The sequence below is a fragment of the Entelurus aequoreus genome, linkage group LG10, assembly GCF_033978785.1.
Source record: "Entelurus aequoreus isolate RoL-2023_Sb linkage group LG10, RoL_Eaeq_v1.1, whole genome shotgun sequence".
Lineage (NCBI taxonomy): Eukaryota > Metazoa > Chordata > Actinopteri > Syngnathiformes > Syngnathidae > Entelurus > Entelurus aequoreus.
Genome location: NC_084740.1, coordinates 53,451,063 through 53,471,286, shown reverse-complemented (window position 1 = coordinate 53,471,286; position 20,224 = coordinate 53,451,063). Strand labels below are relative to the sequence as shown.

General features: G+C 38.1%; 1 protein-coding gene across 1 annotated transcript in view; it reads right to left on the bottom strand.

The window, feature by feature from the left end:
• grm3 (glutamate receptor, metabotropic 3) overlaps positions 1-20,224 on the bottom strand; it is a 196,117-nt gene that overhangs the window by 120,995 nt on the left and 54,898 nt on the right. Inside the window, exon 4 of the mRNA XM_062061178.1 lies at positions 14,570-14,614. The gene's annotated coding sequence lies outside the window, so the exon portion shown is untranslated. The remainder of the gene's footprint in view (positions 1-14,569; positions 14,615-20,224) is intronic.

The window sequence follows — 20,224 nt, the reverse complement described above, 5'->3', positions numbered from 1 at the left end:
GTGACCAATCTAAGTCTAAGACTAGATGTGACCAATCTAAGTCTAAGACTAGATGTGACCAATCTAAGTCTAAGACTAGATGTGACCAATCTAAGTCTAAGATGAGATGTGACCAATCTAAGTCTAAGACTAGATGTGACCAATCTTAGTCTAAGACTAGATGTGACCAATCTAAGTCTATGACTAGATGTGACCAATCTAAGTCTACGACTAGATGTGACCAATCTAAGTCTAAGAGTAGATGTGACCAATCTAAGTCTAAGAGTAGATGTGACCAATCTAAGTCTAAGAGTAGATGTGACCAATCTAAGTCTAAGACTAGATGTGACCAATCTAAGTCTAAGACTAGATGTGACCAATCTAAGTCTAAGAGTAGATGTGACCAATCTAAGTCTAAGAGTAGATGTGACCAATCTAAGTCTAAGACTAGATGTGACCAATCTAAGTCTAAGACTAGATGTGACCAATCTAAGTCTAAGATGAGATGTGACCAATCTAAGTCTAAGACTAGATGTGACCAATCTAAGTCTAAGACTAGATGTGACCAATCTAAGTCTAAGACTAGATGTGACCAATCTAAGTCTAAGACTAGATGTGACCAATCTAAGTCCAAGACTAGATGTGACCAATCTAAGTCTAAGAGTAGATGTGACCAATCTAAGTCTAAGACTAAATGAGACCAATTTAAGTCTAAGAGTAGATTTGACCAATTTAAGTCTAAGACTAGATGTGACCAATCTAAGTCTAAGACTAGATGTGACCAATCTAAGTCTAAGACTAGATGTGACCAATCTAAGTCTATGACTAGATCTGACCAATCCAAGTCTAAGAGTAGATGTGACCAATTTAAGTCTAAGACTAGATGTGACCAATCTAAGTCTAAGACTAGATGTGACCAATCTAAGTCTAAGACTCGATGTGACCAATCTAAGTCAAAGACTAAATTTGACCAACCTAAGTCTAAGACTAGATGTGACCAACCTAAGTCTAAGAGTAGATGTGACCAATCTAAGTCTAAGAGTAGATGTGACCAATCTAAGTCTAAGAGTAGATGTGACCAAACTAAGTCTAAGACTAGATGTGACCAATCTAAGTCTAAGACTAGATGTGACCAATCTAAGTCTAAGACTAGATGTGACCAATCTAAGTCTAAGATGAGATGTGACCAATCTAAGTCTAAGACTAGATGTGACCAATCTAAGTCTAAGACTAGATGTGACCAATCTAAGTCTATGACTAGATGTGACCAATCTAAGTCTACGACTAGATGTGACCAATCTAAGTCTAAGAGTAGATGTGACCAATCTAAGTCTAAGAGTAGATGTGACCAATCTAAGTCTAAGAGTAGATGTGACCAATCTAAGTCTAAGACTAGATGTGACCAATCTAAGTCTAAGACTAGATGTGACCAATCTAAGTCTAAGACTAGATGTGACCAATCTAAGTCTAAGAGTAGATGTGACCAATCTAAGTCTAAGAGTAGATGTGACCAATCTAAGTCTAAGACTAGATGTGACCAATCTAAGTCTAAGACTAGATGTGACCAACCTAAGTCTAAGAGTAGATGTGACCAATCTAAGTCTAAGACTAGATGTGACCAATCTAAGTCTAAGACTAGATGTGACCAATCTAAGTCTAAGACTAGATGTGACCAATCTAAGTCTAAGAGTAGATGTGACCAATCTAAGTCTAAGAGTAATTCTGACCAATCTAAGTGTAAGAGTAGATGTGACCAATCTAAGTCAAAGACTAGATGTGACCAATCTAAGTGTAAGAGTAGATGTGACCAATCTAAGTCTAAGACTAGATGTGACCAACCTAAGTCTAAGAGTAGATGTGACCAATCTAAGTCTAAGACTAGATGTGACCAATCTAAGTCTAAGACTAGATGTGAACTATGTAAGTCTAAGACTAGATGTGACCAATCTAAGTTTAAGACTAGTCAGCAGTCTAATTATGTTTGTTTACTTACCACTAAAAGACAAGTTGTCTAGTATGTTCACTATTTTATTTAAGGACTACATTACAATAATAAACTTATGTTTCATGCACTCTAAGATGTGTTGTTAAAATAACGCCAATAATGACATTTTTCCTTTTCCCCTTTATTTAGAAAAGTATTGAAATACATTTTGGTACCGGTACCAAAATATTTGGTATTGGGAACCACCCTACTTTGGCAAGTACAGAAGATGTCTCGGGTGATTAAGGTTAGGATTATGAAATTCGACGTGGAGCTGTATGAGCGTGGTCGTGAAATTTCATCATTCTCATCTTGTGCATGACAGTACCCCCCACCATAACAGTACCCTCCACCATAACAGTACCCCCCACCATGAGAGTACCCCCCACCATGAGGGTACCCTCCACCATGACAGTACCCCCCACCCTTGGCTTCTTTGGGTGGGCAGGTAGGAGGATGAAAGCGATGCAGGCAGCTAAGCTTTTTCTTCAGGCAGCTGCCATATCCTCCCCACTACTCGGTAACACACGTGAAGACAAACACCCACTCCCACTCCCACTCCCACACCTCTCCTTCTCCGAGGAGTTGACCTAAAAGCAGACTATTTCCACGCCTCCCTCTCCGACAGACGTCTGCAATGTTCCCAGAACGTGGTCGGACGGTAATCACGGACGAGCGGCGCGAATAACACGCTTAAAGGCCGATTTGTATGATGAAGTTGCTCGCCTCTCTATTCTCCTTCCTGACAGAATCCCACAGGAGCCCGGCTGACATTTATTTGATGATATGAAATTTAACTCCAATCTCCGCAGCTGGAGAGAGGCTGGAAAGAAAAGGAAAAAAAAATGAAGATACAAACAATATTAAAAGTAGCGTCCACTGTGCTCACACTGCAAGAACTGAAATCTAAGTAAGATGAAATATCTCAAATAAGGGTGATATTTGCTTATTTTTTGTCTGATAAGATCATTCTTCTCACTAAGCAGATTTTATGTTAGAGTGAATTATATTTATATAGCACTTTTCTCTAGTGACTCAAAGCGCTTTTACATAGTGAAAGCCAATATCTAAGTTACATTTAAAGGCCTACTGAAATGAATTTTTATTTATTTAAACGGGGATAGCAGATCTATTCTATGTGTCATACTTGATCATTTCGCGATATTGCCATATTTTTGCTGAAAGGATTTAGTAGAGAACGACGACAATAAAGATCGCAACTTTTGGTATCTGATAAAAAAAAAAGGCTTGCCTCTACTGGAAGTAGCGTGGCGTAGTCAATTGAACATTTCCGCAAAGTTCCCTATTGTTTACAACAATGGCGGCCAGAAGTGAGAGCGGTTCGGACCGAGAAAGCGACGATTTCCCCATTAATTTGAGCGAGGATGACAGATTTGTGGATGAGGAAAGTGCAAGTGAAGGACTAGTGGGGAGTGGAAGCGATTCAGATAGGGAAGATGCTGTGAGAGCCGGGGGTGACCTGATATTCAGCTGGGAATGACTACAACAGTAAATAAACACAAGACATATATATACTCTATTAGCTACAACACAACCAGGCTTATATTTAATATGCCACAAATTAATCCCGCATAACAAACACCTGCGTGTTTGTTATGCTAGCTCCTAGCTCCCGTCCATATAACCCGCCAATACAATTCAAACACCTGCACAACACACACACTCACTCAGCCCAAAGGTCCGTTCACCTAACCCAAGGTTCATAAAGCTTATATATTTAACCAAAGTTACGTACGTGACACGCACGTACGGGCAAGCGATCAAATGTTTGGAAGCGCGCGGGTGGGACCTGATATTCAGCTGGGAATGACTACAACAGTAAATAAACACAAGACATATATATACTCTCTTAGCCACAACACAACCAGGCTTATATTTAATATGCCACACATTAATCCCGCATAAAAACACCTAGGTGTTTGTTATGCTAGCTCCTAGCTAGTTATAGCTCGAGCGGGTTATATAGACGGGATCCCGTCCATATAACCCGCCAATACAATTCAAACACCTGCACAACACACACACTCACTCAGCCCAAAGGACCGTTCACCTAACCCAAGGTTCATAAAGCTTATATATTTAACCAAAGTTACGTACGTGACACGCACGTACGGGCAAGCGATCAAATGTTTGGAAGCGCAGCTGCGTACTCACGGTACCGCGTCTGTGTATCCAAATCAAAGTCCTCCTGGTTAGAGTCTCTGTTGTCCGAGTTCTTCGATCTTGACTGCATCTTTCGGGAATGTAAACAATGAAACGCCGGCTGTGTTGTGTTGCTGACTTCCCTCGCAAAATACTCCGCTTCGCACCGACAACTTTCTTCTTTGCTTGCTCAGCTTCTTTCTCCATAATGCAATGAACAAATTGCAACAGATTCACCAACACAGATGTCCAGAATACTGTGGAATAATGAGATGAAAACAGAGCTATTTCGTATTGGCTTCAATGGGGAAGCCATACCTCTGTTTCACTGGCTACGTCACGCGCATACGTCATCCTCCAAAGGAGTTTTCAACCAGAAGTTTCGCGGGAAATTTAAAATTGCACTTTATAAGTTAACCCGGCCGTATTGGCATGTGTTGCAATGTTAAGATTTCATCATTGATATATAAACTATCAGACTGCGTGGTCGGTAGTAGTGGCTTTCAGTAGGCCTTTAAAGCAGTGTGGGTGGCACTGGGAGCAGGTGGGTAAAGTGTCTTGCCCAAGGACACAACGGCAGTGACTAGGTTGGCAGAAGCGGGGATCGAACCTGGAACTCTCAAGTTGCTGGCACGGCCACTCTACCAACCGAGCTATACTGTATATAGCAGGGGTGTACAAACTTTTTCCACCTAGGGCCGCACATGGAAAAATTAAAGCATGTGGGGGCCATTTTGATATTTTTCATTTTCAAACCATAACAAAATATATGCATTTTTTATTTATTTTACCTTTAGGGGTCCCGGGGACCATAAAGGGTCTCAGTCATTAAAATGTTAAAAATAAGTCAGATTATTATTATTTTTTAATTATTTAACGCTTATAGTAAATCTCTACATCAACTTCAAGTTGATATAAAGTAATACAAATTAATAAAAATGTTTTATGGCTTTTCTGTCAAGTGTTTACTTTTTTTTATAGTAAAACTGAAATATGCAGTATTTAGTAATTCGAGCCCTAAAAGATCAATAATGCAGGACACCATTGATTTTAATTCTTTCATATTTTTGAGTAATCACAGTGAAAAGATAAATAAAAAATCACTAAATATATTTGGGATCCAAAAGGTGCCCCACTCATAAAGTGATACATTTTTATTAGGTTTTTCTTTTACTTTCAACACTTAAGTTACGAGATCAACTTCAGATATATCTGTCCATTTTATGCTGGAACTATTATTTTGTTTGTTTTATGCGCTTTTGTCAAAGAAAACTTTGATGTTTTTATATGGCTACTACACAATATATGCAATATTTACCACATAAAACATTTTAAGGTGAAATATTTGAAGTAATTGGAGCCCTGAAAATAATTCATTATAACATGGATTTTTTTTTTCATTATTTTTTTTTGGAGCAATGGCAAAAAAAGAAAAATGAAGAAAGACAAAATAAAAAAAAAACAGCCTGCATGGCAGCTTTTGTGTCAACATTGCAACTTTTTCTCGTTAGATTTCACCTAATTCCCCTTTTTTTAATGTTCTTTTTTAATTTTACAATAGTATTTCCAGAATGTGTGGCGGGCCGGTAAACAATTAGCTGCGGGCCGCACTTTGGACACCCCTGGTATATAGAGTGTTTTACTTGTTTTAAGTGTTTTGGTCCTAAATGATCTCAGTAAGATATTACAGCTTGTTGCTGAGATTTGATGACCTATATTGAGTAAAACATGCTTGAAACTAGAATATCAACTGTTGCAAAGCTGTGTCATCAACACTCACAAGTATAAAACTACTTTTTTAAAGTAATCACTTCTTATTTCAAGCATGAATAAAAAAAAATCCTGATTTTGACACAATTGTGTCTCATAATTAAAACTGTTTTATTTTTAAAGAAACAATAGAAAACACGTACTCATAAAGTAGTACAGTTGGCACAGTACAGTAAACTGACAGTTAATATTTAAACATTTAACATGTGACATTTCTAACAATTTTGAACAGAGATAGTTCATGCACACACTGCAAAAAGTCAGTGTTCAAAAACAAGGTAAAAAAATACAAAAATGAGGAGTATTTTATTTGAACTAAGCAAAATTATCTGCCAATAGAACAAGAACATTTGGCTTGTCAAGACTTTCCAAAACAAGTAAAATTAGCTAACCTCAATGAACCCAAAAATACCTTAAAATAAGTATATTCTCACTAATAACAAGTGCACTTTTCTTGGTAGAAAAAACAAATATGAGACCTTTTTGCTCAATATGTTGAAAAATATTCTTAAATGAAGTAAATGCTAGTGCCATTATCTTGACATAATGATATGCGCTCGGCATTACATTTCTTGAAACCAGCAAACTTATACTAAAAACTAATTTATTGTTCTTAATGGAAAGGCAACAAGGCAACCGCTTGTTACTCTCGGGGTCTCCTAGCCGCTCAGGCAAAACATATTGTCTAAAAATGCATTTTTCCATGGATAAGATGACATCATCACGCCAAGTGCTTGCTCTTGGCGCACATATATACCGTATATATGTATATTCCTTCCGCACTAAATGACTGAAATACACTTATTGACTGAAAGAGCACGCACTTGGCACGCAATTTTAAACAATTTATATATATATATATGTATATATATATATATATATATATATATATATATATATATATATATATATATATATATATATATATATATATATATATATATATATATATACTGTATATTTACAGCCCGGCCCCCGGCCAATTTTTTTTTTTATTGTAATTTTGCAATTTCTGTTCAAAATTGTTAGAAATGTCACATGTTAAATGTTTAAATATTAACTGTCAGTTTACTGTACTGTGCCAACTGTACTACTATATGAGTGTTTTATATTGTTGCATTGAAAATAAAACAGCAAAGTCCATTTGGCTGTCATCTGTTTTAATTATGAGACACAATTGTGTCAAAATCATGATTTTATTTTTTCATGCTTGAAATAAGAAATGATTACTTTAAAAAAGTAGTTTTATACTTGTGAGTGTTGATGACACAGCTTTGCAACAGTTGATATTCTAGTTTCAAGCATGTTTTACTCAATATAGCTCATCAAATCTCAGCAACAAGCTGTAATATCTCACTGAGATAATTTAGGACCAAAACACTTAAAACAAGTAAAACACTCTAACATAAAATCTGCTTAATGAGAAGAATTATCTTATCAGACAGAAAATAAGCAAATATCACCCTTATTTGAGATATTTCATCTTACTTAGATTTCAGTTTTTGCAGTGCATTCAGATAAATTCCTCAGAATTACAATTAAAAACATTGTTGGCCGGGGGCCGGGCTGTATATATGCGCACTAATTGACTGAAAGAGCACGCACTTGGCGTGATGATGTCATGTTATCCATGGAAAAATGCATTTTTAGACAATATGATTCACCTGAGCGGCTAGGAAACTTGTTGCCTTTCCATTAAGAACAATAAATTAGTTTTTAGTATAAGTTTGCTGGTTTCAAGAAATGTAATGCCGAGCGCATATCATTATGTCAAGATAATGGCACTAGCATTTACTTCATTTAAGAATATTTCTCAACATATTGAGCAAAAAGGTCTCTTTTTTATTTCCTACCAAGACAAGTGCACTAGTTATTAGTGAGAATATACTTATTTTAATGTATTTTTGGGTTCATTGAGGTTAGCTAATTTTACTTTAGCCAAATTTTCTTGTTCTATTGGCAGATAATTTTGATTAGTTCAAATAAAATACCCCTCATTTTTGTATTTTTTTTTTCTTGTTTTTGAACACTGACATTTTGCAGTGCAGGCAGGTGTGTGGAGGATGCTGCCAGCCAGGACGGGCGAGCATATGCTGGCTTTTATTTTACGTAAGAGCGCCTGGATGCAGATGTGTGCGCTGTTATATAAAAGTGTGTATTTACGCAGCTGGGACTCTAATAACAGGCCGTTCTTCAACAATGTGCACGGAGACGGAAGTGGATTTCTTCGACACGGGTGAGGTGGTATCTCCCAGCGTTCCTCTGCTGGAATTGAATGTTTGCCTTATTAGAACTTCTTGGAAGGGACCCCAAACACTGTCTCGTTACAAGAACCAAGCAAAGCACACGCCAGGAAACCCAAATAGCTTCGCATTTTGTCCCTCCCAGGTTTTTTTTCCCCGAAAAGCAAAAATATTGCACACCACGCAGAAATAATGTGAACATGCACTTGCAGCATTGAGCTGTTATTGAGCCTTTTGTTGCAAAGTCAGACTACTTCTAGACCTTTCCTCTACTGTCGTAAATTCATGTATTAGTAAACCTCTGTTCTTTTTTATTAATTATGAAAAAGTATAAATTAACTACCAATAGTAACAGGCTCCAGCACCCCCCCAACCCCCCACCCCAATAGGGACAAGGTGTAGAAAATGGATGTATGGATAGATAGTAACAAACCTAATTTATACTAATTACAAGCCATTACCGCATTTTTCGGACAAATTAGCGCCCTTAAAGTCCTTTAATTTTATCAAAACTTGACAGTGCGCCTTAAAATGAAAAAATTCTGGTTGTGCTTACCGACCTCGAAGCTATTTTATTTGGTGTATGGTGAAATGATAAGTGTGAACAGTAGATGGCAGTCACACATAAGAGATACGTGTAGACTGCAATATGATGGCAGTCACACATAAGAGATACGTGTAGACTGCGATATGATGGCAGTCACACATAAGAGATACGTGTAGACTGCAATATGATGGCAGTCACACATAAGAGATACGTGTAGACTGCAATATGATGGCAGTCACACATAAGAGATACGTGTAGACTGCGATATGATGGCAGTCACACATAAGAGATACGTGTAGACTGCAATATGATGGCAGTCACACATAAGAGATACGTGTAGACTGCAATATGATGGCAGTCAAACATAAGAGATACGTGTAGACTGCAATATGATGGCAGTCACACATGAGAGATGCGTGTAGACTGCAATATGATGGCAGTCACACAAGAGTTACGTGTAGACTGCAATATGATGGCAGTCACACATAAGAGATACGTGTAGACTGCAATATGATGGCAGTCACACATAAGAGATACGTGTAGACTGCAATATGATGGCAGTCACACATAAGAGATATGTGTAGACTGCAATATGATGGCAGTTAAACATAAGAGATACGTGTAGACTGCAATATGATGGCAGTCAAACATAAGAGATACGTGTAGACTGCAATATGATGGCAGTCAAACATAAGAGATACGTGTAGACTGCAATATGATGGCAGTCAAACATAAGAGATACGTGTAGACTGCGATATGATGGCAGGCACACATAAGAGATACGTTTAGACTGCAATATGATGGCAGTCACTCATAAGAGATACGTGTAGACTGCAATATGATGGCAGTAACACATAAGAGATACGTTTAGACTGCAATATGATGGCAGTCACTCATGAGAGATACGTGTAGACTGCAATATGATGGCAGTCACACATAAGATATACGTGTAGACTGCAATATGATGGCAGTCACACAAGAGATACGTGTAGACTGCAATATGATGGCAGTCACACATAAGAGATACGTGTAGACTGCGATATGATGGCAGTCACACATAAGAGATACGTGTAGACTGCAATATGATGGCAGTCACACATAAGAGATACGTGTAGACTGCGATATGATGGCAGTCACACATAAGAGATACGTGTAGACTGCGATATGATGGCAGTCACACATAAGAGATACGTGTAGACTGCAATATGATGGCAGTCACACATAAGAGATACGTGTAGACTGCAATATGATGGCAGTCAAACATAAGAGATACGTGTAGACTGCAATATGATGGCAGTCACACATGAGAGATGCGTGTAGACTGCAATATGATGGCAGTCACACATAAGAGTTACGTGTAGACTGCAATATGATGGCAGTCACACATAAGAGATACGTGTAGACTGCAATATGATGGCAGTCACACATAAGAGATACGTGTAGACTGCAATATGATGGCAGTCAAACATAAGAGATACGTGTAGACTGCAATATGATGGCAGTCAAACATAAGAGATACGTGTAGACTGCAATATGATGGCAGTCAAACATAAGAGATACGTGTAGACTGCAATATGATGGCAGTCAAACATAAGAGATACGTGTAGACTGCGATATGATGGCAGTCACACATAAGAGATACGTTTAGACTGCAATATGATGGCAGTCACTCATAAGAGATACGTGTAGACTGCAATATGATGGCAGTAACACATAAGAGATACATTTAGACTGCAATATGATGGCAGTCACTCATGAGAGATACGTTTAGACTGCAATATGATGGCAGTCACACATAAGAGATACGTGTAGACTGCAATATGATGGCAGTCACACATAAGAGATATGTGTAGACTGCAATATGATGGCAGTCACACATAAGGGATACGTGTAGACTGCAATATGATGGCAGTCACACATAAGGGATACGTGTAGACTGCAATATGATGGCAGTCACACATAAGGGATACGTGTAGACTGCAATATGATGGCAGTCACACATAAGAGATACCTGTAGACTGCAATATGATGGCAGTCACACATAGGAGATAAGTGTAGACTGCAATATGATGGCAGTCACACATAAGAGATACGTGTAGACTGCAATATGATGGCAGTCACACATGAGAGATACGTGTAGACTGCAATATGATGGCAGTCACACATAAGAGATACGTGTAGACTGCGATATGATGGCAGTCACACATAGGAGATACGTGTAGACTGCGATATGATGGCAGCCACACATAAGGGATATGTGTAGACTGCAATATGATGGCAGTCACACATAAGAGATACGTGTACACTGCGATATGATGGCAGTCACACATAAGAGATACCTGTAGACTGCAATATGATGGCAGTCACACATAGGAGATAAGTGTAGACTGCAATATGATGGCAGTCACACATAAGAGATACGTGTAGACTGCAATATGATGGCAGTCACACATGAGAGATACGTGTAGACTGCAATATGATGGCAGTCACACATGAGAGATACGTGTAGACTGCAATATGATGGCAGTCACACATAAGAGATACGTCTAGACTGCAATATGATGGCAGTCACACAAGAGATACGTGTAGACTGCGATATAATGGCAGTCACACATGAGAGATACGTGTAGACTGCAATATGATGGCAGTCACACATAAGAGATACGTGTAGACTGCAATATGATGGCAGTCACACAAGAGATACGTGTAGACTGCAATATGATGGCAGTCACACATAAGAGATCCGTGTAGACTGCAATATGATGGCAGTCACACATAAGAGATACGTGTAGACTGCAATATGATGGCAGTCACACAAGAGATACGTGTAGACTGCGATATGATGGCAGTCACACATAAGAGATACGTGTAGACTGCAATATGATGGCAGTCACACATAAGAGATACGTGTAGACTGCGATATGATGGCAGTCACACATAAGAGATACGTGTAGACTGCGATATGATGGCAGTCACACATAAGAGATACCTGTAGACTGCAATATGATGGCAGTCACACATAGGAGATAAGTGTAGACTGCAATATGATGGCAGTCACACATAAGAGATACGTGTAGACTGCAATATGATGGCAGTCACACATGAGAGATACGTGTAGACTGCAATATGATGGCAGTCACACATAAGAGATACGTGTAGACTGCAATATGATGGCAGTCACACATAAGAGATACGTGTAGACTGCAATATGATGGCAGTCACACAAGAGATACGTGTAGACTGCGATATGATGGCAGTCACACATGAGAGATACGTGTAGACTGCAATATGATGGCAGTCACACATGAGAGATACGTGTAGACTGCAATATGATGGCAGTCACACATAAGAGATACGTGTAGACTGCAATATGATGGCAGTCACACATAAGAGATACGTGTAGACTGCAATATGACTCAAGTAAACAACACAACAAATGTATATGTTCCATTGAAAATATAGAACATTATACACGGCACTCAAAAATCTAAAATGTTTTATTACGACATTGGTAAGCTATGAAGCTGCAGTACTTGTGTAGTACTAGTGACAATACTGTACTTGTGTAGTACTAGTGACAATGCAGTACTTTGGTAGTACTAGTGACAATGCAGTACTCGTGTAGTACTAGTGACAATGCAGTACTCGTGTAGTACTAGTGACAATGCAGTACTCGTGTAGTACTAGTGACAATGCAGTACTTTGGTAGTACTAGTGACAATGCAGTACTCGTGTAGTACTAGTGACAATGCAGTACTCGTGTAGTACTAGTGACAATGCAGTACTCGTGTAGTACTAGTGACAATGCAGTACTTGTGTAGTACTAGTGACAATGCAGTACTTGTGTAGTACTAGTGACAATACTGTACTTGTGTAGTACTAGTGACAATGCAGTACTCGTGTAGTACTAGTGACAATGCAGTACTCGTGTAGTACTAGTGAAAATGCAGTACTTGTGTAGTACTAGTGACAATGCAGTACTTGTGTAGTACTAGTGACAATGCAGTACTTGTGTAGTACTAGTGACAATGCAGTACTTGTGTAGTACTAGTGACAATGTAGTACTTGTGTAGTACTAGTGACAATGCAGTACTTGTGTAGTACTAGTGACAATGCAGTACTTGTGTAGTACTAGTGACAATACTGTACTTGTGTAGTACTAGTGACAATGCAGTACTTGTGTAGTACTAGTGACAATGCAGTATTTGTGTAGTACTAGTGACAATGCAGTACTTGTGTAGTACTAGTGACAATGTAGTACTTGTGTAGTACTAGTGACAATGCAGAACTTGTGTAGTACTAGTGACAATGCAGTATTTTAGTAGTACTAGTGACAATGCAGTACTTGTGTAGTACTAGTGACAATGCAGTACTTGTGTAGTACTAGTGAAAATGCAGTACTCGTGTAGTACTAGTGACAATGCAGTACTTTAGTAGTACTAATGACAATGCAGTACTACTAGAATAATAGGCAGTTCTTCCCACAACACACTGTGTCATTTGTAAAATGCAAATGCAAACACACAAGTGTGGACCTTTAAACAAGCACTTGGACACTTGTTTAGTTTCTCCTCTCTCTGCATCCTCCCAGCGCCGTGTGAGCATTGATTGGACTGTCATCTTTTAAATATGAAGCATGCACAGCCAGCTGAGGGTTACCTGCAAGCACCGACTCCGCTTGCAACATAAGTTCGCTTTTAATATTCTAGGGTTGTACGGTATACCGGTACTATTATAGTACCACGATACTAATGAATCATATTTGGTACTATAGCGCCTCTAAAAAGTACCACTTCCCCCCACCTTTTTTTTGAACGGGCATGACGGCACGTCGTCAGGTCATTACATTGCTGGTTTTACGTGCAGAGGAGCATGTTCGGCAGCGCGCACACACACACACACACAGAGTACCTACAAGCAGACACAGTGTCTAGACAAAAAAGGGAGAATGGATGCATTTTGCCTTAAAACATGGCCAGCTAGCTAGCAGCTAACGTCCAGCCACAGTCGGCAGTGTTTTAGCTACTTCTAAATCACTAATCCTGGCCTCCATGGCGACGAATAAAGTACGTTTCTTACATGTATTATTATCACTGGAGGATGAAGAATAGCTAAACATGCTTCACTACACACCGTAAGAGGATACAATAGCTCACCAGCGTCACAATGTAAACAAACGCCATGGGTGGATCTACACCTGACATCCACTGTAATGATACCAAGTACAGGAGCGTATCTCGTCGATACTACTATGATTACATGGATAATTTTTAGCATCCCCCCAAAATTTTTTGTTTTAAAAAAATGTATATTGTGTTTATAAACTCAGGAAATACATCCCTGGACTTTGAATATGACCAATGTATGATCCTGTAACTACTTGGTATCGTATCGATACCTAAATGTGTGGTATCATCCAAAACTAATGTAAAGTATCAAAGAAGAGAAGAATAAGTGATTATTACATTTTAACAGAAGTGTAGATAGAACATGTTGAAACAGAAAATAAGCAGATATTAACAGTAAATGAACAAGTGGATTAATAATACATTTTCACAGTTTGTCCCTCATAATGTGTACAAAATAATAGGTGTATAAATGACACAATATGTTACTGCATACGTCAGCAGACTGATTAGGAGTCTTTGTTTGTTTACTTACTACTAAAAGACAAGTTGTCTAGTATGTTCACTATTTTATTTAAGTACTAAATTGCAATAATAAACATATGTTTCATGTACCCTAAGATTTTTTTGTTCAAATAAAACCAATAATGCACATTTTTGTGGTCCTCTTTATTTACAAAAGTATCGAAATACATTTTGGTACCGGTACCAAAATATTTGCAAGTTATGAGTGTTATAAAACAGCAAAGTGTCTTACCAGAACGAGGCAGAGGGCAGACGGCACGTAGCAACATCACCACACCTGTTGAAGAGAGACAAACGGTATGTTAAGTAGGTAAACAACACAGAGGTAAACAAAGAAAGAGATGAAGGTAGAGGAGCGGCAGGCTGATTTCACAGTCCGATCTAAAGTGAAGACATGAAGCCAGACTGCCTCTCATGTTTCATCATCCTCTCCTCCACCACAGCATCATCCTCTCCTCCACCTCAGCATCACCCTCTCCTCCACCTCAGCATCACCCTCTCCTCCACCACAGCATCACCCTCTCCTCCACCACAGCATCATCCTCTCCTCCACCACAGCATCATCCTCTCCTCCACCTCAGCATCACCCTCTCCTCCACCTCAGCATCATCCTCTCCTCCACCTCAGCATCATCCTCCCCTCCACCTCAGCATCACCCTCTCCTCCACCACAGCATCATCCTCTCCTCCACCTCAGCATCATCCTCTCCTCCACCTCAGCATCATCCTCTCCTCCACCACAGCATCATCCTCTCCTCCACTTCAGCATCATCCTCTCCTCCACTTCAGCATCATCCTCTCCTCCACCTCAGCATCATCCTCTCCTCCACCTCAGCATCATCCTCTCCTCCACCTCAGCATCATCCTCTCATACAGTGGTCTGACGAGTCCACATTTTTAATTGTTTTTGGAAACTGTGGACGTGGTGTCCTCCGGACCAAAGAGGAAAAGAACCATCCGGATTGTGCTAGGCGCTAAGCGTACTAGACTGGCCTGCCTGTAGTCCAGACCTGCATTATGAAGCCTAAAATAGCACAACGGAGACCCCTGGACTGTTGAACAACTTAAGCTGTACATCAAGCAAGAATGGGAAAGAATTCCACTTCAAAAATGTGTCTCCTCAGTTCCCAAACCTTTACTGAGTGTTGTTAAAAGGAAAGGCCATGTAACACAGTGGTGAACATGCCCCTGTGACAACTTTTTGAAATGTGTTGCTGCCATTAAATTCTAAGTTAATGATTATTTGCAACAACAAAAAATAAGTTTCTCAGTGTGAACATTAAATATCTTGTCTTTCTGGGTGTTGTTGTCGCGTTTCTGGGTGTTGTTGATAAATGGCTTTGGTTTTGCATAATAGAGTTTTAACTTGCGCTTACAGAGATGTGGCGACCAACTGTAGTTACTGACAGTGGTTTTGTGAAGTGTTCCTGAGCCCATGTGGTGATATCCTTTACACACTGATGTCGCTTTTTGATGCAGTACCGCCTGAGGGATCGAAGGTCCGTAATATCATCCATAAGTGCAGGGATTTCTCCAGATTATTTGAAACTTTTATTAGAGATGTCCGATAAATGCTCTAAAATGTAGTATCGGAAATTATCGGTATCGGTTTTCCCATTATCGGTATCGTTTTTTTAATTTATTTTTTTTGTTTTTTTAAAAAATTAAATCAACATAAAAAACACAAGATACACTTACAATTAGTGCACCAACCCAAAAAACCTCCCTCTCCCATTTACACCCATTCACACAAAAGGGTTGTTTCTTTCTGTTATTAATATTCTGGTTCCTACATTATATATCAATATATATCAATACAGTCTGCAAGGGATACAGTCCGTAAGCACACATGATTGTGCGTGCTGCTGCTCCACTAATAGTACTAACCTTTAACAGTTCATTACACTCATTTTCATTAATTACTAGTTTCTATGTAACTGTTTTTATATTGTTTTACTTGCTTTCTTATTCAAGAAAATGTTTTTAATTTATTTATCTTATTTTATTAATTTAAAAAAAAAAACCTTATCTTCACCATACCTGGTTGTCCAAATTAGGCATAATAATGTGTTAATTCCACGACTGTATATATCGGTATCGGTAATTAAGAGTTGGACAATATCGGAATATCGGATATCGGCAAAAAAGCCATTATCGGACATCCCTACTTCTGATGATATTAAAGACCGTAGAGCAGGGGTCACCAACGCGGTGCCCGCGGGCACCAGGTAGCCCGTAAGGACCAGATGAGTCGCCCGCTGGCCTGTTCTAAAAATAGCTCAAATAGCAGCACTTACCAGTGAGCTGCCTCTATTTTTTAAATTTTATTTATTTACTAGCAAGCTGGTCTCGCTTTGCCCGACATTTTTAATTCTAAGAGAGACAAAACTCAAATAGAATTTGAAAATCCAAGAAAATATTTTACAGACTTGGTCTTCACTTGTTTAAATAAATTCATTATTTTTTTTTTTACTTTGCTTCTTATAACTTTCAGAAAGACAATTTTAGAGAAAAAACACATATACCTTTTTACATTTTAAATTCCTTCCTCTTCTTTACTGACAATTTAAATCAATGCTCAAGTAAATTAATTGTTTTTATTGTAAAGAATAATAAATACATTTTAATTTAATTCTTCATTTTAGCTTCTGTTTGTTCAACGAAGAATATTTGTGAAATATTTCTTCAAACTTATCATGATTAAAATAAAAATAAAAATATTCTGGCAAATCTAGAAAATCTGTAGAATAAAATTTAAATCTTATTTCAAAGTCTTTTGAATTTCTTTTAAAATTTTTGTTCTGGAAAATCTAGAAGAAATAATGATTTGTCTGTTAGAAATATAGCTTGGTCCAATTTGTTATATATTCTAACAAAGTGTAGATTGGATTTTAACCTATTTAAAACATGTCATCAAAATTCTCAAATTAATCTTAATCAGGAAAAATTACTAATGATGTTCCATGAATTCTTTTTTTAATTTTTTCAAAAAGATTCAAATTAGCTAGTTTTTCTCTTCTTTTTTTCGGTTGAATTTTGAATTTTAAAGAATCGAAATTGAAGATAAACTATGTTTCAAAATTTAATTTTCATTTTTTTTCGTGTTTTCTCCTCGTTTAAACCGTTCAATTAAGTGTAAATATCATTCATTATTAATAATAACATAGAGTTAAAGGTAAATTGAGCAAATTGGCTATTTCTGGCAATTTATTTAAGTGTGTATCAAACTGGTAGCCCTTCGCATTAATCAGTACCCAAGAAGTAGCTCTTGCTTTCAAAAAGGTTGGTGACCCCTGCCGTAGATGGTGAAATCCCTAAATTCCTTGCAATAGCTGGTTGAGAAATGTTGTTCTTAAACAATTTGCTCAGGCATTTGTTGACAAAGTGGTGACCCTCGCCCCGTCCTTGTTTGTGAACGACTGAGCATTTCATGGAAGCTGCTTTTATACCCAATCATGGCACCCACCTGTTCCCAATTAGTCTGTTCACCTGTGGGATGTTCCAAATAAGTCTTTGATGATCATTCCTCAACTTCCTCAGTCTTTTTTTGCCACCCGTGCCACCTTTTTTGAAACATGTTGCGGGCATCAAATTCCAAATGAGCTAACATTTGCAAAAAATAACAAAGATTTCCAAATTAAACATGAAATATCTTGTCTTTGCAGTCTATTCAATTGAATATAAGTTGAAAAGGTTTTGCAAATCATTGTATTCTCTTGTTATTTCCCATTTACACAACGTGACAACTTCACTCCTTTTTGTAAGTAATATAATTCACCAAAAAAGTCCTCCACTTTAAGCAAGATTCAGTGTGAAATCCTTCCTTCTGGTGGCGTGCCTAAAACGAGGCTGCATTCATCAGAGGAGCGTTTCATCAGCGGCGGCTGACGGCCGGCCTGTCAGAGGCAGAATTACCCATCTGTGCATGACATCTATCAACGTAAATGTCATGTAATGACCCCGGGAGCCATGCTGCAGCATCAGTCAAACCGCGGGCTGCTGTTTAATTCATGTTCACACCGCCGCCCCGACACCAGGAGGTGACACAGGGTTGCCGGGGAGCATTTAGGACAGGGGTGGCCAAAGTGCGGCCCGCGGGTCATTTTTAACGGCCCCACGGCACATTCTAAAAATACGATTTAAAAAAAAACAAACATAAAAAGTGGTATAAAAGAGCAAACAGGTGAAATGTAACAAGAACATGTTGCATTATTTACTCTAATAACACAAAGTTTCTTTCTTTAAAAAAAAAAAAAAGAATCAAAATCAATGTCATTATGAATTATTGACCTATTCAAGGCTCCAATTACGTCACATTAAATATTCCACTTTGAGATATTCTTTGTTTTTTTTAAAAGAAGGGCCTAAAACGAACCAACAAAAAACATAAACAACAATAAAACTTATAATTGACGGATAGATCTGATGATTGTGTTAAAAGTAAACAGTAACAATTATTTATTTTGTAACACTTTAATGAGTAGGACCCTTTTGGATCCCCCAATAATTTTAGTGGGATTTTTTTTGTGTGTCATTGCTCAAAAAAAAATAATGAATTAAAATCAATGTTATGAGTTATTGATCATTTTAATGCTCCAATTATTTTATAATCTCAAATATTCAGTCATTCACAAACAAGGATGGGGCGAGGGTCACCACTTTGTCAACAAATGCGTGAGCAAATTGTTGAAAAGTTAAAGAAAAACCTTTCTCAAGCAGCTATTGCAAGGAATTGAGGGATTTCACCATCTACGCTCCGTAATATCATCAAAGGGTTCAGAGAATCTGGAGAAATCACTGCACGTAAGCAGCTAAGCCCGTGACCTTCCATCCCTCAGGCTGTACTGCATCAACAAGCGACATCAGTGTGTAAAGGATATCACCACATGGGCTCAGGAACACTTCAGAAACCCACTGTCAGTAACTACAGTTGGTCGCTACATCTGCAAGCGCAAGTTAAAACTCTCCTATGCAAGGCGAAAACCGTTTATCAACAACACCCAGAAACGCAGTCGGCTTCGCTGGGCCTGAGCTCATCTAAGACGGACTGATAAAGTGGAAAAGTGTTCTGTGGTCTGACGAAAATATTGCATATTTGGTGTTTTTTCCATAAAAAAAACAGGGTTTTCTCTGACAAAAAGGGCATAAACTTAAATGTTTAAAAACGTTTTATATTGACAGATAGACCTAATGTTGATCTAGAGATTCAAACTTTGAATAATAATAATAATAATAATACTAAACAATGACACATTTTTTATATTTTTTGGACCAAAACCCTTTGGGTTCACCAGGATCAAGCCTGAGTGGAGGCCTAAATATATATTTTTTATACATACACTACCATTCAAAAGTTTGGGGTCACATTAAAATGTCCTTATTTTTCAATGAAGATAACTTTAAACTAGTCTTAACTTTAAAGAAATACACTCTATACATTGCTAATGTGGTAAATGACTATTCTAGCTGCAAATGTCTGGTTTTTGGTGCAATATCTACATAGGTGTATAGAGGCCCATTTCCAGCAACTATCACTCCAGTGTTCTAATGGTACAATGTGTTTGCTCATTGGCTCAGAAGGCTAACTGATGATTAGAAAACCCTTGTGCAATCATGTTCACACATCTGAAAACAGTTTAGCCCGTTACAGAAGCTACAAAATTGACCTTCCTTTGAGCAGATTGAGTTTCTGGAGCATCACATTTGTGGGGTCAATTAAACGCTCAAAATGGCCAGAACACGAGAACTTTCATCTGAAACTCGAAAGTCTATTCTTGTTCTTAGAAATGAAGGCTGTTCCACAAAATTGTTTGGGTGACCCCAAACTTTTGAACGGTAGTGTATATTGTATTGGTTTTTAAAATTAAAAATATCAACATTTTTCAGTG